Source organism: Psammomys obesus, unplaced genomic scaffold, assembly GCF_907164565.1.
Source record: "Psammomys obesus unplaced genomic scaffold, mPsaObe1.curated_primary_1811, whole genome shotgun sequence".
Lineage (NCBI taxonomy): Eukaryota > Metazoa > Chordata > Mammalia > Rodentia > Muridae > Psammomys > Psammomys obesus.
This window is the reverse complement of record NW_026592710.1, coordinates 4,804,736-4,826,489: the sequence shown is the minus strand read 5'-3', so window position 1 is coordinate 4,826,489 and position 21,754 is coordinate 4,804,736. Positions and strand designations below refer to the sequence as shown.

General features: G+C 52.7%; 1 protein-coding gene across 12 annotated transcripts in view; it reads right to left on the bottom strand.

Moving 5' to 3' along the window:
- Camta1 (calmodulin binding transcription activator 1) overlaps positions 1-21,754 on the bottom strand; it is a 791,014-nt gene that overhangs the window by 48,473 nt on the left and 720,787 nt on the right. The window contains exon 1 of one of the 12 annotated variants that reach the window (XM_055615336.1): positions 650-792. The exons of 10 other annotated variants lie outside the window; for them this stretch is intronic. The gene's annotated coding sequence lies outside the window, so the exon portion shown is untranslated. Of the gene's footprint in view, positions 1-474; positions 533-649; positions 793-21,754 lie in introns of those variants that run through there. One more of the 12 variants, XM_055615337.1, reaches the window with a different exon arrangement.

Below are 21,754 nucleotides of genomic sequence, written 5' to 3'. Positions count from 1 at the left end.
TGGGGCGGGGCGCGGGCCCGCGGGCGCAGGGGGAGCTCGGCGCAGCAGCCGAGCAGGAGCGCGCCCCCCGCCCGCGCGCCCCCGCCGCCCCGCACATAAACACGCGCGCTCCACCGACGCGCGCCGACGCCCGGCCCCGCGCGCTCCCCGGCGCACGTAAACACACGCCGTCTCCCACGAGCCCGCGTGTCTCACACCTGCTCTGCGCACGCTCACCCAAACAGACGCCCTCCCGTAAACAAGGGCCTCGCACCAGCGATCGCCCCAGAAGCGCAGCCCCCTTCCCCACGTTCCCCCGAGCCCCCACCCGGGCACCCCGCTCGCTCCCAGGCACGCGCGCCTCACACGCAGTCCTCAAACGTACTTGCTCACACGACCACGCTCCCCCACTCGCTCCAGAAACACGCCCCCACAGCACTAGGTCCCCGCGCACGCTTCGGGTTTCACTCGCGCCATAAACACGCGCGCACTCACCGCCGCGCCTGTAAACAGACAACCCGGATGGCCTCGCGCGCCCCAGAATCACGCGTGCCTGCACCAGCTCGTCCGACGCTCTCCTTCTTCACTCCTCGCGCCCCCGCGAGCACGCGTGCTGCCCCCACCCGCGCGCCGGCCTCCGCCCTCGCCCCTTCGCCACGCGCACACTCACTGGGACGTGGGAGCACAGTCACCCTCGGTCCGCCCGGCGCCCAGCCGCCCGTGCCCGGCTCGCCGCCCCGCCCGGCCCCGCCCGAGTCGCTCCACTCCACTCGCCGCCGCTGGAACGCCGCGCTGGGCTCCGGGTACCGCGGTCTCCCCGCCACGGCCCGAGTGCGCTGCCACGGCCAATGGCGGGGCGCGGCGGTGAGCTCACCGCACCCGGCCCCGCCTCCAGCGCCGCGAGAGCCAATCGGAGCGCGCTACGTCACCCGGAGCCGGGCAGAAGCAGGTGTGGGGCGCGGAGCGGCTCGGCGCGCGGACTGCGCCGGAACTGCGCCCAGCCTGGCGGCGCCGCGCTGGACGGCTCGGGCCTGGAGGGCGTCGGGCGCGCGTGGGGGCGCGTGGGGCCCGAGCCGCCGCCCTGTCCTCAGGGCCGGTCCCAGGGCCTGCAGCGTGGATGCGCCGCGCGGGCCGGGCGTCTCCTCGCCCGACGGGCCGCCGCGGCCGCTCGTTCCCCGCAGTCCCTAGCTGCGCAGCGCCGTCGGGTGGGCCGGGGAGCCCGCTCCCACGGGCCCGGCGGCCCCGGCGTCTGCAATGCAGCGAGCGGGGGGAGGAGTCACTGAGCTGTCCAGGGTGGGGCCCGAGGGCCGCAGGGCTGTGACAGCCACTCTTTCCATGTCTGCTTTCACAGCTCAAACTCCTTAGCTGAAATCAAGGTCCTCAGCCTACTCAGGTCTACCCTCGCTCTCCTCAATTTATATAGCTATAAATTTACACTCAATTTATAGTACCCACTTGGATATTTGCCAAAATGTAGTCCCTTGCCTTCTGCCACACAGAAGCACAACTTTCGAGGCTTCTCGTCCCCCACGGCATTCTCAGGCGTCCCAGGGGAATGGCACCGACCCTTAGTTCTCTCAGACGTTTATATCCTATCTCATTATTCAGTTAAACCCCTAAACGTCGCACATAGAAAGTGTGACCCGCACACACGTCTGAAGGGCCATCTTTTGTTTGCTTTTCCTTTATATTGTCTATTGACATTATGTCTTTTCTAACAACTGGGTTAAAAATCGCCACAGATGAAGGCAGGAGCCTCTTGACTCCACCCAATTAAACTACGAAGACGACACACTTTTGCATAGTCCTCAAGTTCGAACAACCACCGGTGACCCTGTGGCTAGAATCCAAGTGAAGGACATTTGGTGCCCACGCTTCTAAAGCAGAAAAAGTAAGCAGGCGGCTAAGCCTGGCCACAGATTGAACCAGAGCGCCTTCTGAAGCTGGCGCTGGCAGAGGCAGGACTCCGCCAGCCTCCACCCTGGTCCCACACAGGCCCCCAAACTCCCCAACTCCCCTTCATGTGCTAGGGGAGCTTCTGTCGATCCATAAGTGGCTCAAACGTCACCACTGTTTGTGCTTTTTCCTGCCGACAGCACCATCGGTTCAGACACTGCACAGTGACTGGGTTCTGCCTCTTGTCTAAGGGACACAGTGAATGGGCAGTAATCAAGGACACTTTAACTTTGGACACAAACCGCCCAAATTCAGAGTCTGATGCTGGCACTGGCTACTGCCTATGTGCTGTTTCTTCCTATCTGTGGGGCGAGTGTTAAATGTTACAGGCACATCATGAATACTCAGTGAAGTTAGCTGATGTTTCTTTCTTAACTAAAGCAGGGTACCTTGAGTGTTCTGAGCAGAGGCTAGAAGTTACAGCGCTGTTGGTTCTGAATTTCAAGTCATGTTCTGTTGTTGCCCTGAGCAGTTCTAGTATGTACCTGTGATTTGTGCATTATTCCATATGTATACAGTATATTCATCAAGATCTCGGGGGGTTAGCAAGGCAGCCACTGTGTGTCTGTGAACAGCCACGGTGCAGCTGGGCACCTTTGGTGTCCTCAGCTATTGTTGTATCGCTTTGGAGCAACTGAGAACAACACTGGGCAAAGAGAGAACTGTGAGGAGAAACCCCTGCCCTGTGCTCCGACATGGGATACGTGATGATGTACCTCCAGGCACCAAGGTCAGATGAGGAACAGGGGTCCTCAGGTGGTCCCTCTCATTTTCCCGTTTTGGTTTGTTTTTGTTCTAAAGGAAGGGGCAGAGTTCAGCCCTGATACTGCAGCTGTCTGGGGAGACCCCAGGAGGTAGAGGACCTTCTCCTTCCTTGCCATGTCCACATGGCAAGAGAAGCAAGCAGTAGTAAAGGCATGGCTGAGCTCTCCTGTCCAGGCTGGGGTCTACTGGCCAGAGCTTTCCTTCCAGGCAGCCTGCAGCTTGGCTCTGCTGCAGGAATGCCCTCTTACTGTTCCTCTGATGGGCGCCTCCTAGAAGGCACTTCCTGCCACTCCAAGTCCCCACTGCACCACGGCGACAAGCATCCTCCTTGGACAGTGCCCCGAGAACTGCGTGGAGCTGGGTGCCTCTGCGGCTAACTCAGAGCTCTGACAGCGTGCTAGAACCAAATGCCCATAGGTGGTGGTTTGCTCCTTCTGGGTATTTGTGTTCTTTAAAAAAAAAAAAAATGAAAGGATAAGGCATGCATGTGACTCAAACATTATTACACTGGGGTTTTATGAAGCTTTGGTTGTACCCTGGTGGCTTTCAGAAATGGAGAAAAAGAAAGCTTTCATGAGTCCACTTGGCAGAACCCAGACCAAGTAGAGATTTTGTCCCTTAGGCAGATACAGTCTGCTGTTATTTTAGCCCAACCTCTGGTCACTGGGGACCCTAAGTGCCAAAAGGGAAGAAAGGAACTACAGTTTGTTGGGTGCGTGTTATCTGCTGCCATTGTGCTGGGCACTCCTAGCCATTGCTGAGTATTCTCCTGCAAGTAGGACAGAGAATAAAACAAAGGCTTCAAGAAGGCAGATAACTTGCTCCAGACTCCAGACTGCGGCTGGCAAGGAGCAGACGTGGGTTTCAGGGTCGGAAGCTGCACCCATTTCTCCCTGTTCCAGGCACTTAAAAAAGAGCAGTCTGGAAAGTTACTGTAAAAGGACCGAGTTTCCTTACAATGTTTAAGTTTCAGGCACACAGCAGAGAGGCCAAATCAGCCGCTTCCATTCCGTACACTTCAGGGAAGTAAGTGATCATTCACATTTCTGGTTGCCATCCTTAGGGATGGTTTGCGCTGGCTGGCGTCCTTTGAAGTTAGGTGTGGCCATGTGATTTTCTTGGGCCAGTGAAAGGCAGAATGACTTGTATTATTAGGACAGGAACCGAAGAGCCGGTGCTGTCCACCGTGTTCCCCTCCTGTCCCTGACAACTGGGAAGGCTGGCTTATAGAAGGTGCTGGCGTCTCGCTGCCTAGAGCCCTGTGACGTCACAGGGCCCTCCAAGAAGGTGTCTCACTTGAAGTGTAGCTGGCCAACCACTGGCAAACACTGACCTCTTTGTTACCACAGCACGGTCTAACCTCCCCTATCTGATAACAATCGAGTATGCTTCTGATCGGTCAGCTTCCAATAAATGAAAAAACAAACAGAAACAGAGTGAATATGAGTTGCTCAGCAGGTAAGAGCACTTACTTACTTGCTGCTCTTCTAGAGGACCAGGTTCAATTCCCAGCACCCACATGATGGCTCACAATGGCCTATAACTCAGTCCCAGGGCATCTCTTGCCATCTCTGGCCTTCCCAGCATCGGGGCCTGCACAAGGTGCACACACGTACAAGCAGGCACTTGCATGTACACAGAAAATGAAATCTTTTTTAAAATTTAAGTTAAATGTAAAGAAGTGCAGTGTGCATACTTGTGTCTTAACAAACAACAGCGGCGGTGATAAGTAGCGTAATGGATAAAAAGAGGGTTTCCCACATACGGGCTGGGAAACTGGAAACCCCCGCTCAAAAGAGTGAAAAGGAATCCTTTCCTTCCTCATACAGCATATAAAAATTTACTCGCAAATTTATAGCAAAAACCTGGAAGAGCCCAAACAATAGAACTCCTCAAAGCATCTTAGCAGCAAATCTTCACAACGTGGGATTTGTTGTTGGTTTCTTAAATACGATCTCAAAAGTACAAGCCATCAAGAGAACAATAAATAAACCGAACTTTAGCAAAAATTAGACATGGTCGTGCTTCCAAGAACACCACTACAGAGTGAAGAAGACAGCCCAGTGAAAAGGACAAAATATCTGTAAACTGCATGTCTAATAAGGGACTTGCATCTAAAATCAAGAATTCTTACAGCTCAAATTTAAAAGCAAATAACTCATTTAAAAAAACAACAACTGAATACAGGATCTAAATTAGCGCCCCCCCCCCCCCCGTTTTTCCCAAAAATGTTAAACAAATGACCAGTGAAGAGATGCGCTCAGCATCTGTGAAATCTGTCTCTGAGGAAGGCAAATACAAGCCACAGTGCAGTAGACATGGCTGTGCACACCTTTAATCCCAGCACTTGAGAGGCAGAGGCAAGTGGACCTCCGTGAGTTTCAGGCCAGCCAGATCCACAGAGTACTTTCCAAGCCAGGCAAGGCTGGAGAGTGAGACCCTGTCTAAAAGCCACCACCACCATCAGCCACGAAGCAACACCAACAACAAATGGACAAGAGCTGGCAAGAAGAGAGAGGAACTCTCCAGTGGTGCTGATAGGAGCCTAAGATGGTGCGGTCACTCTAGAAAGTGGCCTGGCAGGTGTTCCAGATGGACTTTCGGTTATAATATGGACCAGAAACTCCCCTCCGAGCTATGGAACCAGGAGAAACGAAAACAGATCTTTGCACATGGGGACATTCGGCAATAAAGAAGGGAGGAAGGACTGATACACACTACAACATCATGAACCCAGAAGGCAGCATGCTAGGTTAAAAAAAAAAAAAAAAGCAACACAGCCTTAAGGCTACACATTGCCTGATTCCTTCTACAGGTAATGCCAAGAACAGGCAGGTTTACAGAGAAAGTACGTTACTAGTTGTGCAGGGTAGGACTCAGATGGGGGCTGGGGAGGGACGGGGAATGACCATTCAGTGAGCGCAACTATTTCTTTGGGGGATGAAATGATCTAAAACGAAGTTTCTCTTGGTGGCTGTATAACCCTGTGGATGTGCTAGAGACTTCTGAATTGTGTGCTTTAAAAAAGTGTGAGATTGGAGCGATGGTTCAGGGTCTAAGAGCACTGGCTGCTCTTCCAGAGGGCCTGCATTCAGTTCCCGGCACCCACATGGCAGCTCACAACCATCTATGAGCCCAGTTCCAGGGGATCCATCGCCCTCTTCTGGCCTTTGGAGGGCATGACACCCACATGGGGCACAGCTGTACGTGAAGGCAAAATGCCTATTACATAAAAATACATAAATTGTGCAACATGATGTGTTTAATGATGTTAAACACGCACATGGGCACATGTGTGCAAGCACTCATATGTGCGCGTGTACACACACACACACACACACGCACACACAGACACACACACACACACACACAGAAATACTAGAAATCAGGAGGGCACAAAGCTATCCTCAGGTCAGGGCGGCTCTAGCCTTGCTCACTGCGACCTTCTGGTCCAGCCCTCTGTGAGGCACTAAGGGAAGACAAAGAAGGATAGGGCTCTGCTTCAGGACCTCTCCACAGGGAAGGCTCCACATTGCTTGATGCTGATTTCCAGGGCAGTGGCCAGAAGGGGGCCATCTCTGACAGTACTTTGGGAGCGTGGGAAAGCCAAAGGTCAAATCTACCAAACTCCTGGATACTGTGAATGCCTCCGTGATCTTGAAGAACCACATCCTGAACTTAGGTCTCTTTTGACACCCAGTGGGTGGCTGATTTGGGAATACGGCTGTGAGCCTGATAGACTCTCGCTGCCCTGTCAAGTTCTAGGTCAGGGCCTCAGAACTGTTCAGTAGTGGGTAGGTCCTAGCTTGGGCCAGTAGCCCAAGTTTTGGGTCCAATTTCAACACTGGGTCCCCGTGTGGCAGGCTCTTTCTTCCCTCACTTTGCACTGCTTTTCTCCTATGTAAGCCGAGATGAGAAGGGAACTCAATGCAATTTGTAAAGCAAACTGACCTGACAGCAGTGCCTCTGAGCCTCCTTGCAGGGAACCTGGATGCCACGTGACCAGTCCCATGGGGTAGCCGCACAAGTGAGCCCGACCCACCCACAGTGCCCAGAAAGTAAGTGCATTTGCATTATTCTGAGCCCCTCAGCTGTAGGGAGGCTCTGTTTGACACAAGTGATGGACAGCGAAGAAAGGCATTTACAACCTCGATGGACATCAGCCTGGGGAGGCTGTTGGCTTTCTTCAGGAGCTAAGAAGAGGGCCATCTTCCGTAAACACAACAGCATGCGATTTCTCTTCATGGACAAAATGCAGAAAGAAAAATCACCTTTAGCTTGGTCTCCTCGGTAGCATCCATTCATACTCCCCCCAAACGCTAGAATTACAGCAAATGATAATTTGTGGCCGTTATCCATGTGAAAGTGAGGGGAAGGGAAAGAGACATCCCTCTCCAAGGCATCAACCAGGAGGGGGGATGGGTACCTTAGGGCTTGGGGGCCAGAGACACCCTGGGTTGCCATCACTGGCCTGTATTACAGAACAAGTTACTAGGCCCCTTCTGAGATGTGGGCTCCTTGCTGGAATAAAGATAAAACCAGCTCCTGGAGATAGATAGATAGATAGATAGATAGATAGATAGATAGGTTCAAGATGGAGCGAAATGAAAGTCAAGGAAAATCCTGACGCCAGGCAGGTGGTGCTCAGTAAGGCTCAGGGACCAGAACCAGGCATGACACCATCACTCTGGAGTAGCAGGCTCTTTCCCACTTCCTATGTGTCTTCCATGTCGCTGTGGGAGGAAGCGGGTATATGCCATGGCAGGTAGTCTCACATAGATGGAGGAGACTTACTAACGGAGTCCTGCTCTGTGGCCCTACAGGAAAAGCTGAGGTGAGATGACCCAGGCCCGGGCTCTTTAGCACCCTTCAGGTTGACTCAAAAGCCCCACCCAGCAGGAACTGCATCAGCTAAGACAAGCTCAGCCCAAACCCACAAATTTGTGCATTTCTTTATCTGGCAGGAAGGTCATAAGCCCCCTCTGTGCAGGACATGTAAGCGTCACTGGCCCTCCTCTATGGCTCCTTGTCCAAATGAGAGCCCACCCCGTTCAGTCTTGCTGGAGCCAAGTGCTTGAGTTGTGAGAGCACGCCAGGCTCCTGAGGCTGAAGCTGACCTTTGCACAAGGCAGGGATCCCAGCAGAACCTCTGAAGAGGACTCTAGGGGAGCCTACAACCACATGGATGCCACGTTTCCTTAAGAAAGGCACACTCATAAATGCACGCATTAGCCAACCAGGTGTGGTGGCAACATGCCTTCAGTCACAGTACTTGAGAGGCAGAGGCAGGCTGATCTCTGTGGGTCTGAGGGCAGCCAGTTCTGCATAGTGAGTTCCAGGACAGCCAGAGATACATGGTAAGAATCCCCACCCCATTACAGAAAACAACACACACACACACACACACACACACACACACACACACACACACACACAATGCATGGATTTAAGCTGTCATCATGTGCTTGCTTTATAAGGTAAATGCCTTTTCTTTAAAAAAAAAAAAAAAAAGTGAGGGTCTGACCAAAGAGAAGTAGGCAATGACAGAGTCAAGGACAGCCACCTTGGAATCACCCTCAGAGTGGCCATCAGACATCAGGAAATGCCAGCACCCAGGAAGGATGCAACTTAGTTCAGAGACTCTGCAGACCCTAGAGTGGCCAGGGAGAGCATGGGTGTGTCACACGTGTGTGCCCCTATCACTCCTGCTGGCCTTTTCTCTGACACTATGATCACCACAGTGGCTCCTCTCCGCATGGCCACACCCCTCATGGTGACAGCTCCAGGCTCTGGGACTAATGCTAGCCAGTCCTCTGACTCTGCTGCCCACTTTTCCTTAGCCACTTCACCCCTTGTTGGCCTAAACTAATGTAGGGCTCCTCTACAGCCGAAGATGGAGACCAGATAACCTGGATTGCCCCTGCCTGCCATGGGAATGAGAAACAGCCCTTCCACCTGTCCTCCTGGGTTTAACTCCTGTTTAGGTGTTTCAAATGCTCTCAGTGCGCTCACTCACTTTCTTACTAGGAATGAAAATGAAGATGTCAGATCTGGGCTACAGTGCAGAGTTAAACACATGCCCAGTATGCACAAGGTCCAGGGCTTAATTCCTAACAGCAGCAACAACAAAATGAAAGTAGGGGGTAAGGGGGAGTGGGAGTGGGGAAAACAGATTCGAAAGTCACAGAAAGAATTGAGGGGGGGCTGCATCTGGAGCAAGGGAGGCCTCGGAGGTCCAGACCTTCAGAGCTTCCTCTTCCCTGATGCTTTCCAAGGCGGAGGTAGAAGCCTTCTCAAAATGCATCAGTCTGAACAGGTATGATGGCACATAAGCTTGCCAATTCCAGTGCTTGAGAGGCTGAGGCAGGGGCATCCCAGCAAGTTCAAGGCCAGCCTGGGGTATGGAGCGAGACTCTGTCTCAGATCAAATGAGTAAGTGGCCACCATGACTTCCAAGTTCCAGGGAGCTGGCGGCTTCAAGAGCACCAAGCCCAACCTTCTGGGACCGTGTTTGAAGCATTTCTACACTGGCTCCACAGCCCCCCACAGGCCCCTTTGTGGCCTCCTTCTCTGGCTTTAGCTGTTGCTGACTAGCCCAGGCCCAGCCTTCTGCTGTTATGATGAACACCACCAGGTGCCTTAAGCGGCACATTGAACCATCTCCATGGCAGACTGGTGCACCTCTGTGTTCACATCCCTGAAGGGTGGCTTACTGTGTGTGGATGCTCCTTTTCCAGTGAGGCCAGCTGACCACCATTCCCAAAGCCAGATACGTTCCCATCTGTGTTTAGGGAAGTCGGAACGACATTGGTTGAGGGCAGCCACACAGAAGAGGATACTAATCCTAGTTTTTTTTTCCCAGGCTCATGGGCCGCAGCTTTGGGAACAGGAGAAGCCAGAGGCCGGGCAGGGTTAGAAGCTGTAGCAAAGGACCCTTAGGGAGAACACTTTACAAAGCAGAGAAAATTTCTCCAGGCAGGAGTGCTGTCTGTAGGATGGAAGTGAGATACAGGGTCCTTTCAGGGTCACCTCACAGATGAGTAAGTGAAAGACATGACTGAGGTAATACGTTAGAGTAATAACCCTGTCTGAAATGCACCTGGAATTTCTCATTTAATTTCACATCTAGGTAGACTGATCTATAATCCATTTGATTTCACACCACAACCCAGGGAAAACTGAGCTGTGTATGATATTCTCTATAGAAGACAAAATACTCACTCAAATCATGTTTCTGGATAAAATGTGTCCCCAAAGAGCTGCACGATGCTAGACAAGATCTTTCTGGGGCCAATGCTTAAGGGGTAAGTGACAGTACAAGGGACCTTCAACTCTGTTTCATCCCTCCATGAAGATAGACCCAAAGACTCTAATCTCTGAGGTGAGGAGTGGGTGACGCAGGGGAGCAGGGGGGGATGATCTACTTTAAGTGATGGAGACACATCACCTTTATCCTCCTCTGCTGGCAGGTGGCCTCTGAGCCCTTGGGTATAACCTCCATGCAGTGGTTTTGCCTGTATGGGGTACCTTGGATCACAGAATGGCTTGGCAATGCCATGCCAAGAGGTTGACTTGGTGTCATATTCACAGTACCAGTTGACTATGAAGCTTGCATGATAGAGACTCAATACAAACTGTGAAGGCTGAGTGAACACACCTTCCTGGCAATACTCTGGCTATCACACCTCAGTGCCAGGAACCAGTGCTGCTCAAGGCAACAGGTTAGAAGGAAATGGAAGCTCTATGTTTTGTACTCCCCACTGGACTCAGGCACTGTGGCTGTGTCTGGTTGTTATCTGTATCCTTCTGTGGTGACACACTACAGCGTGAGATCAAACTTTCACTGAATCCTCAAGTCTTTTTCATAATTTATCAAGGGCTCTTAGGGACCTCTCAACTTGTAGTTGATATCACAGAAGATCAGTGAAGCCCTCCTGGATGGCGATGTGCCATACAGTGACTTGCCAAGGACTGCCTGAGAAGTTTCCCTCCTCTCTGATGGACAGAGGGTGGCTAGGTCTGAGTCTGAAGAAAAGAGATTGCTTTTCTATTACTTTTACACCTACAGGGAGGTGAAGGGAGACTTCTCCATCCTCTTCAGGTGAACTCTTAAAAGGACCATCAAGCTTCTACATTCTTGTCTTGGGTCACTTGCATGAAGCTTGTTTGGTGAGACAAAGACAAGAAAAAATAATAATGGACACCTTTCCCAACCTGGTTTTGACATCAGACTGCTATATCCTAAAGCCAAAGTAAGCAGAAGGCTGTAAAGACAACATTGAGGGTCCTTCTATCTTCCCATTTGTTCATCTATCCATCCATTCATCTATCCACCCACCTATGCACCGACCCATCGACCCATCCATCTGTCTAATCATCAATCCATCCATCTACCCACCCACCTCCCTCCTCATCCATCATAATCATCTCCTCACCCATCCATCCATCAATTCACCTACTCATCCATCCCTTGAAGACTTAATTATTGAGAATTGCCACATCCCTACTTCTCTATGACAGGAGCTGTTGCAGTGCTAAGTCAGATAAAAATCCCTGTGCTTGGAACTCAGTTATATTCTTGCCCTTGTCAATTTCATCCATATTCACTAAGTCCTTCCATCAACCACCTGCATGCAGACACTTGACCTATCTTGGCAATTTTCTGGGGATCTAAAGTCTATGTCCACTTGTCATTGACTTTTCCCACAAATATCCCAAGGAACCCTCAATGAAGCTCTACCAAACTCATGACCACTTCTCCAAGGCGAATGGTGCGGAGCCCATGGTCAATCTACAACCTCTACTGATGTCACCTCCCATGTTGTTTCTTAACTCTGTACCTTCATCTCTGAACCACCATCCTGCATCAAAACAACCAACTGGTCTACCTCAAGTGAGCCAGGGCTTCTTCAGTCTGTTCAATGCTTCTTCAAACTGAGTGTCCCAGCCACTGCCAGCCCAATCCACCCCCTCTCTCCCATCTCATGACCTTTACCAATACCTCCCTCCCAGCAGCATAGAGCTCCTGCATATGTCGTTGCCTTAGCCTGGAGTGTTCTTGTCTTCTGCCTTCACGGTCATGGAGTTAATGTCTGCTCTTCTTTCTGATCTCTTCAAAGGTCTTTCTTCAACAAATGGCTCCTAGATCTCACGAGGAATCCCACCCCATCATTAGCATCCTGAGTTTCTCGTCAGGTCTGAATTTCCCTCTGCTTGACAGTAGACTTGGCAAGCACTGGAACCCAATCAAGCCATCTGCACCTGCTCTGATTCCCAGCACTTGGACAGCACCTGCCACCTCGAGAGAACACACTCTATTCCAGCAAATGTTTTCAAGGGGAAATTGCTAATCAAGAAACTTACAAAGTATTGTGGGAAAGCAGAATAAGGTGGCTTTCTTCAAGGGGCAGTGAGAGGGCACACAAAGCACGTGCCAAGCTCAGGGGACCACACTCAGGCAGCAACACAGGGACTGGGGAGAGAAACTGAGAAGACAGATGCCCATGCTGTGGGGGTAAAGAGGAGGACCATTGTGTTCTCGATCCCTGTACCATCTGCTTACTCTGGCATGTGTGTCCTACCCTGTGAACAAGAACCTGGAAAGTTGATGAAGAGCCAGAGTAAGCGCACCCATGCGAATACTTTGTGACATGGCCTGGAGCATGGTAAACATTTGAATGTTGCAGTTAGCCCTGACTGGGCAGCAACAATGACAGGAACTCAAGATTGACAGCTCTTCCATGTGTCTCCAGACCAGTCAGCACAGCTTGGTGCCAGTGAATTGACTCACGACTGACCCCCCATAAGTACCACCAAGTTGTTGGAGTCGGAGGAGTCCTGTACTCACATCCCCACACATCTCAGGTTTCAGCAGGAGAAAAGTCCCTCAGAGGCCTCCACTGGGATTTCCCCATCTGCTGATGATAGAGCTGGTCCCTTGGCACATGGCACCTCAAGCCCAGGGTGGGAGTCAGGTTCCATCTCTCTTGTTGGTGTGAAGGCTGGCAAAGAACATCAGCTTATTTAGCCTAGTCACCTCTAGCGACCCTTGACCTTGGTAAAGAAACTATAACTTATGTTGCTAGAAGCTCTGGGCTTCTAGCCAACTTCCTTCTTATCTGCCTTCGTGTGTCCTGGGGCTTAGGGGTGTTTGGCTGTGGAGTGGAAGGGGGGACGTCATGCAGAGGGGACTATTAAACCTCCATTTGTTCAGCTGCGGTTTGGTTTGGGGGGGGGTCACTGGTCTTCCGAGGGCCTGCTTCCTGCAAGTGGGTCCTAGGTTTGTTTTTCATATAGTTTTTCACTCTGTGCTGATTTAAAAAAAAACAGAAAACCCTAAAAACATTTTTTTTTTAACTTCTCATGTTATTGGTTAGTTCACAGCGGGTGTGACTATGGTTGGGAAGCTGGTCTGCAGTCTGTCAACAGAATGTCCTGTTGTCACAGAGGTGAGAGACAAGGTCACTGGACTATGCAGACAGGACCAGACATGCGTGTGTTTTGGAAGCTTTGGGAAGGAGAGGCCATGGCCTTGGCTCCAGTCAGAGGCTGGGTGCTGTCCCCTCTGTCTCTCCTAGATCTGCACTGCCTGTCCCCTCCCTCCTGAAGTCTCCAGGGCTCTCCTCCCCCTATCCTGCCTCTTTTGCTCCCTTACTGGTCATGTTCTCCGAGTTCCTGGTCTCAGGGCTGTTTCTCTCTGCTGCTGGATCTACAGACCAGCATCTCCACGCTATCTCTGAGAGATGGATTATTGTAGGCTGGCTTAGGAAAGCCCACAAAAGCCAGCCAAATGGTAGAGTGGACTGGCCACATTGCAGACTTGATGGGCCATCTTCCTACCTGCAGGATCTCTGGATTCTGGCAGCCTCCGGTGGCCAGGAGACTAGCGATGCCTCCCCTGGTCTGGCATCAGCATGCTGTTTGGATGGGGATGAATCATTTGCTCCTGACTGGAGTTCAACTCTATATACTTATGGGGATAATGAGGAGGGGGTTCCCTTTGATAGTCTGGGCTAATGAGGGCTAAGAGACTATCTTCCTTATGCCCACAGACCTAGCAAACAGATGTATACGTGGGAGAAGCAGAAATTAGATTCTTCCCCCCAGCTGTGCAGTATCGGGAGTGAATAGCGGGAGCCACAGGGCCTCCACACCAGGTAAGGCTGAATGGCTCATGCCCTCTGCTGACCTACTCAGGCTGTGACAGGCTTGAGCTGCCCTGGCTGAGCTGAGACAGGCTGGCCATTATCATGGCTGAATTCACTGTCACTGCTGTGAGTTCTCCAACCTCGGTCTTCTCCTGACTCTTCTAGACTCTTCCAACACATGGTTCCTCCTGGCTGGAATGCTCTCTCCTTCTCCACTTGGCACTGGACATGATGACCAAAGCCTTCTTCTCTCAGCCTCTTTGGGATCCCATCCTCCAGGTCTTCCTCCTTCCACCTTGCTGGCTGCACAGCCTCTTTGCTGGCTCCCCTTCTGCCTATAGTTAAATGCTAGGCTCGTCTGTGGTCTGTTTTGCGTTGTTTTTTTTTTTTTTTTAATTAAACAGGTTTTCTCTGTGTAGCCCTGGCTGTCCTGGAACTCCCTCCGTAGACCAGGCTGGCCTCGAACTCAGAGATCTGCATGCCTCTGCCTCCCGAGTGCTGAGAGTAAAGGCGTGCGCCACTAGTGCCACGTCCAGCCCATGGTTACCGCCACAGCTTCTCTTTCTAAACCCCTTCATGGAGTGATCACACGTAGCCACCATAGTATTTCCCATAAGCTCACAATCCCCCAATCTTACCTACCTCTAGTCTGTACCTCATTTTCCAATGTCTCTAGACCTTCAAAGCCAACTGTGACCTTGCTACACCCGCCTAATCACACCAAAACCAAATACATCTCCCCTGGCTCCCAAATGTGCATCTTCAAACTCCTCCGTCTCAGGAGACAAGCCCCAACACCTCTAGTTGTTACAGGCATCAGCCCACTGAGTCCCCTCTCTCAGCTGAATCCCCAGCAGGACGTCTGGCTTTTACCTCCAGATGCCACTAAAGCCAGCATCTCTGCAGATGTCACAAGCTCTGTCAGAGCCACTGGCATCTGTTGCCAAAACCGACGCTCTGGGAAGGAAGCTGCAGGTGGGGGCACAGTACGTTCTCCCAATAGCAGCTGCGGTGGCTTGGAAAACACACCTGAACATGCCATGTCACCCAGGCATATACCAGTTTAGCACACACTTGAGCTCATGCAATCCTCTTCTGCGGCAGCACCCTACCAACCTTAGGATGAGGTGTTAGCTCCCTACAGTGGACAATGGCGCTCCTGTGGCCTAGAGCTTCCGGCCTCTTGCTGAGTCTCCCTGTGTCCCCCTCCCCCTACCTCACCTTCCTTTATTCTTCCCCAGAAGGTCCAGCTAGCTCCCTCCCTCCTGGGGACTGTGTGCTTGAGGGTCTTTCTGCCTCACCTGCCTGGTGTCCCTGTGAACTGAATTCTACCTTCTCACACCTCACCCTCACATAGGTACACCCTTACCCCAAACTAAAACACCTTCCTGGGACTTTCTCCCAGAACAAGGTTTCTGCTCAGCGTGCACTGCCAGCTGGTGTTTTTATTTGCAACCTGCCTTTTTGTCTTTCTCTCTACTGGAATATAACCCCTGCCCCAGGGGAGAATTAAGACTCCCCAGGGCCTAGATCAGTGCCTGGCACCCGGCAGAGGCTTAGCACATATTTGCTGGATGATGGAAGAATGAATGGCCCCAGGGGAAGGAGGCCAGGAGACGGGCTAGGACGTGTACAACTATTTTGGGCTACATGACAGTGGTGTTGGAGATGGGGAGAAGTAGAAAACATGAAGGGAACGAAGGAGAGGTAGGCACCAGGCTGGAGCTGGCATATGAAGGAGGGTGCGATCGGGGGTCCACTGTGCCAGGAAGAAGGGTGGGAAGTGGGAGGCAACATGAGTGTGGTTCTGAGTCACCCTGGACACGCGCCGCTGCCTAGGGGAAGTCTGAATGGTGCTGTCTCCTCTGAGCAGTCCGACCATCCTAGACCTGGGAGGACATACTGAGGGGCGGCCTCAAGTGCTGTGCTTTTGTCTTTGAATACTGGGTGTCCAGCCACTGGTACTGTATGGGGATATTATGAAACCTTTGAGATGTATATGTGGCTAGAAGAGGGTTGCTGGGGCAAGGCTTTGTGTACTGTATCTGCCTCTGGTCCTGGCCTCAGCACTTTGCGTCCCAGCCGGACACCATGTTAAGCTCTCACTACCATGCAAGCCCTTCCTGAAATGATGAAACCATTGCAACAAAATTGACAACAAAAATCCTTCCTTGATCATAACCATGAGAAGAAGCCACTAACACATTGGTAGATGACGTGGTGAGCTGGAGCCAGGCTTGAGTCCTTGGGAAAGTGGGCAAAGGAAGAAAGAAGATAGCTACATATGCACGTATAGAACTTTCTAGAAGGAGGAAGCTAGTGACAGGTGCAGGAGCTGGAAGGAGCTGGAGGAGTGTGAAGGTCCAGAGATTGGGGCAAAAGGGCTTCAGAAGAGGAAGGACCAAGCAGCAGGGGTCACAGAACCTAAGGATCACATGGTCAACAAGGAACTATGATGACCTTGGCAAGGGCTTTGTTGGTCCACATGTCCGTGGTACCTGGAATGTGGTTGTGTGGGGTCAGAAGCTGGATGCCAGTGCTTTTTCCGTCCACAACCAGGCGGTCAGTAGTGTGCTTTCTTCAAGGATATACCAGTGTGCACAAAATAAGTGCTCACTGTTGTGCAGAGCTTCTTTTACAGACTGCTGGAAGGACCAGCTGCTGGTGCCGGGCCGCACACCTCAGCACATCCGGTCGGAGACCCATGGAGAACAAACCCTCATGAGGCTCGCTCTGTGCGGCTCAGTGTGCCTCCAGCATGGCTGAAGAGGGCCAGGACCACACTGCATGTTTGTTAGTTGCTTTTCTGTTGCTGTGATAAATGAAAGGGCTTATTTGGGCTTATGGTCCAGAGGGATAAGAGTCTATCACCATCATGGCAGGGAAGTGTGGCAGCACACCGGCACGTGGCAGAGCAGCCGAGAGCTTCCATCTCGACCACGGGGAAGCAGAGAGCACACAGGGAAGGGTGCAGGCTTTTAAAACCCCCCAAGTCCATCCCTCGTCACATACTTCCTCCACCAAGGCCTCCTTGTTCCGTCCTGAGCCTCCCCAAACAGCTCTAAGTGAAGGCCAAGTGTTCAAATGCCAGACTGGGGGAAAGGGGGAGATATCTCATTCAACCACCAGTGTTCTTCCGGGTGCCCCGGACACAAGCCCCTCGAGAGCTGCCGTGCGGGACTGCCTACTGGAACCTTAGCGTGCGCTCTGACTTGGAAGCAGGGCCAAATTACAAAGGTGGCTCTTCAAGAGGAGCTCTCGGTGGGCTGGATGGCCCCTTCCATAAAAACAGAGACACAGAAGGAAGATGACCCATGACAGTGGAGGCAGGGGCTGGAGTTATATTGACACATTAAATTGGGTGACAAAGGGTGTTGACAGCCATCTGCCACCAGATGAGAGGACAGGAAACTTCTTACATCCTCTGAGGGGAGCCTGGCTCTGCTGCACTGAATCTCAGATGTCCCTTTCTGCTGTTCATAGTAACGACATAGGAGCCGTAGGAAAAGAATTCGGTAGTCAAAGAGGAGTTGCTGATGGTGCTCCCTGGAGGATCTGAGCCTCTCTCCCACAGGCTTGGAAAGCAGCCGACTCATCCCCCAGTGGCTGGAAGCCAGGCCCACAATGCAGCCTGCATCTACCAGGTTCCCAGGGGTTCTCCAAGATGCCCTCTTTGCTTTCTACCCAGGGAGCTGGGCTGCGGAGGCAATGCTTGTTTCTTTGGCCTCTATAGGGGCTGGCCTTTCTCATGATGCTGGTTTTCAGCAGAGTTGCAAGAAGTCAAGGCGAAGCAACTCCAGGGAGACTTGTTCTTAGCCACAGAGCTCCTCTCTGTGCAAAGCCACTTAGTGTGGCTCCAGATGTAAACAGTTGAAATCACTGTCCCTTGGTCCCAGGTACAGGGGCAACAGATGGTTCACTAGGAGCCTCAATAGCGGAGATGCTCCCCCACCCGGATGCTGACAGGATTCTCACCCTCAGTGTTAGGGAAGCATCAGAGCCCAGGGCCCCAGCAGCTGGACCTGCATCGCTGCCCTAGTTAGCTTTAACTACCATCTTGACACAGCCTAGAGTCACCTGCAAGAGGACTCCAAGTAAGGGATGACCCAGATCAGATAGGCCTGTGCCATGTGTGTAAGGCATTGTCTTGACTGGTAATTGATGCAGGAGGGCCTGCCTCTCTTGGCAACATCATCTCTTGGGCATCTCTTGGGCAGGTGGTCCTGGACTGTACAGAAAGCTAATTGCGTATGAGCCAGCAAGAAGCCTTCCTCTGTGCTTTCTGCTTCCAGCTCCTGCTTCAGGTCCTGCTGACTGCCTGTAATGATGGATGGTAACTTGAAAGTCTAAGCCAAATAAATTCGTTCCTCCCCTGAGTTGCCTTAGTTGTTTTATCACAGCAACAGAAAGGAAACTAGCCACACGCCCCGCCCCCACAACCTATGATGTGGACCCCACAAAGAACAGGAGGGACTGACAATGAGGAGGTGGCATGGAACAAGACACTGGCAGGGCTCAGAGGGGACTCCCCTCCTGTCACTTAGTGCTAAGACTCTCGTGTAAGACTGGCTCAAACCGATTCTGCTGCCACCTGTGTCCCTCAGACCACTGCCATACACAGATGCAGCCAGAGATCCACAGACTTACAAGTGCTTGTTTGCTCAAAGCTTACTCCAGGCAGACTTAGAAAGCTCCAGGTGGCCTTTGCTTACTGACTGGCCAGCTCTGGTGACAGTAAGTCTACAGTGTCCCTAGAGACAGGAGAGAATGATCCTGGGCTTCCAGGCTTTAACTAAGCTAGCATTCAGAGCTGTTATCTAACCCAAGAAAATTAACCACTGTTCTCTTTTCTTAAGAAGCCTTGTAGACTGGGTGTGGTGATCCCTATCTTTAACCCTGGGCAGAGATACCTGAGTCACCAGCCAAGGCTACAGAGTGAGATTCTTCTTAACAGACAAACTCTTGTGAATATTGTATTCTGTGCTATAATTTACAAAATTAACTTTTGTCTCTTCCTCCATCTTGTGGGGAAAGGACACCCTTGGCCTGTCTGGGTCTCTGCTTACCCATATCTGTTTCCTCCAGGTCACCTAGCAGGCCCCATGAGGATGATGGCAAGGTGAACTGGACAATGGGGGCTGGTCTAGGAGAAGCTGGGTCCACTCATCAGAAGGCCTCTAGAACGGCACAGCCATACTACATGCCGGGCGGCTAGCTCCCTAGCTTTCCGTAGTCTCAGGATTATACGCAGTATATCTATGTCTGTGTAATTTCCCCAAACCCTGGCAGGTACAGGCTGGAGTCAGGAGCCAACGAGCAGGAGACCACATGCCAGGGCTAGACCTGCTCCCAGCCATGTCACAGCTCAGACGTGGCGCTGCCTCTCCCATCTGTTTGCACAAAGGGCAGGTCAGACTAGACTAAACTAGGAGCCCAAGACTTGCCTTTGCGTCTGGGTCTTCCAAATGCCAGGCCAAAGCCAGGTTGCTGGGGGAGGGGTGTATGTCTATGCGTGCCAGAAAATAATCTCCTCTGCCCTGTGAGCTGAAGGAGACCTCTAGCCTGTTCAAGGCTGGCATGGGAAGCAGGCAGCTGGATAACCCTGCCCCAGCTTCCTTCTTGCCAGAGATGACAAGGTCCCTCCCTCCCTAGGGTGAAGTTGGCAGGCTTGTCCAGGGGATGAGCCCAGGAGGGCGCATCCATGTCTGATTCCAGTTCTCTGAGCTGTGGGAGAAGCAGAGCAGCACTCTAAGGAGCTTAGGGAGGGTCAAGGAGACAGGAGGGGTAGGAGTGGGGGCAGGGAGTCAGCCCACCTTTGGGGAAATCAGGTGGCTACAAAGAAAAAAGACAAGACACCCACAAGGTTTCACTCCCTGTCCCTCTCAGGGGCAGTCACGTAGGTCGCCTAGAGGACTCGCAATGTCTGTGGCCACATGAGTGTCTCCCTGCTTGGGAGTGGTGACTAGTCTGGGCTCATCCTCCTTATGAACACAAGCACAGATGAGATAGTCTTAGCTCTTGGCACAGCCCTGGCTGTGTGTATCCACTGGACCCATGGCAGACAGAGGGGAAGCTTCCCAGAAGCCCTACCCAGGCTTTTCCTGGGAAACAAACCTCCTGGCTTGCTCACCTCCAGCCTAGAGCAATGCCCTCTTGCAAGTCCTATTGCTCTGGACCATCCTAGGGAGTTCCGTGCAAATGACCTGGGACATTTGTTCTGGATCTGGACCTTGGGGAGAAACGGCGAAAGTGGCACTACTCAGAGCCTGGACAAAGATGGAGGCTTTCCTCACCTCTGTCCTCTCCTCCTGGGCCACTCCTTTCATCCTCTTACCCTGGCTGACGCCTTCAGTGGCGTCAGCCTTCAGTGGCCTTTCCTCCCTGAAGCTTTGGAGCTCTGGAGTTTCTCTCAGTCTTGTCTTCGCCCGCAGGTGTCCATACATTCATGACCCAACCGTGCTGCACACTACCACAGGCTGCCTGTGCGACGGGGTCTCAACAGGCACGGCTTTGTCCACAGCGCCTAGTAGGGAGAAATACCCTACGTCTTGAGAAGGGCCTGGTGGTCCAGAGGGCTCTCTGCTGTGGCATCTGCGCCACCCCCTTCTGCAAGCCCATTCTCGGCCTTGCCTTAGCGGAGATTTGGGGACATGGACTCCTGAGCCACAGAACCCCACCTAGAAGAAAATCGGTTTCTGCTGGGCGGGGCTGCGCACACAGAAACTGCATTTCAGACAAAGACTGAGCTTCAGGGACAAAGACTGCGGCGGGGACAAAGACTGCGGCGAAGACAAAGGCGGAGCCGCAGTGCTGTGTGCACGCGCCTTGTGCGCGCTAGTGCGCTGCGCTAAGGACCAAGCGCCCCCACCTGGCCTTGAATCTGGTAAACAAGTCCATTGTTTAAAAGCGGTAAAGACAGAAATTCTCGTCCCCAAAAGTCCCCGGCTTTAAGGCAAGGGAGGGGCGAAGAGCGCTCTCCAGAGTCGGAGGGGGGCGATGCCAGGAGGGACAGCAAGGCTACCAGCCCGCAATCGCCCGCTTTTGCGCATCGCGTCCCCTTTCCTGGCTAGGAACTGGTGCACGCTCTTCCTATGAACACCCGCCGTTTCTGTAGCAGCCGGCGTGCCCTGGAACCCCATGGGACCCGCGTCACCAGACGCTGCGCGGAAAGACCCCGCATTGCGGCGATGCGCGCGCGCGCTGGGGGAAGGGGAGCGTGTGTGTGTGTGTGCATCGCGTGCGCGCTTCCCGCCCGCGTTGTCCCAGATCTCCGAGTGCTGCAGTCTGCTCACCCCCACCCCCATCCCCCGCCTTTGCACACACATCCACCGCTATTTGGTGAACTGTTAAGGAGAAAGTACCCAGTGACCGTGGCACGGCATGGACTGAGCTGTGGTGACGCCAGGGAGGGAGAGGGGAGAGGCTTACCCGCTGGGCCGCTGCAGCATCTGCCTGCACACAAAGCTCCTCGCTGCCAAGCCAAGCGGTTGGCGGGAGGCCGAGAGACCCCCGCCCTCTTGCTGGCTGTCTCAGCTCTCTCCAGCACTGGGGCAGATTATGCCCCTGGCGCTGTTTCTGGGCGCTGCTTCCCTCCCCCTCGGGCCATCAGACGGGTGAAATGGTGGGCTCGCCATCAGCACCCATTTAGATCTAGGAGCTCTGCGAAGCTTCCGGATTCTCAGCCAGGTGGGATCTCACAGTCCAGTTGACCCCACCTCTTCTCCCCTCCCAATACTTGCAGGAACTGCTGGCCAAGAACAAAAGGAAAGGAATGCCACCAGGTCCCTCTGTAGGGCGAATGGGCCTTGGTGGAGTCTGACCAACTAGGCAGGACCAGTCTGGTTCTTCAGAGTGGCTCCCGTGTGTGTGTGTGTGTGTGTGTGTGTGTGTGTGTGTGTGTGTGTGTG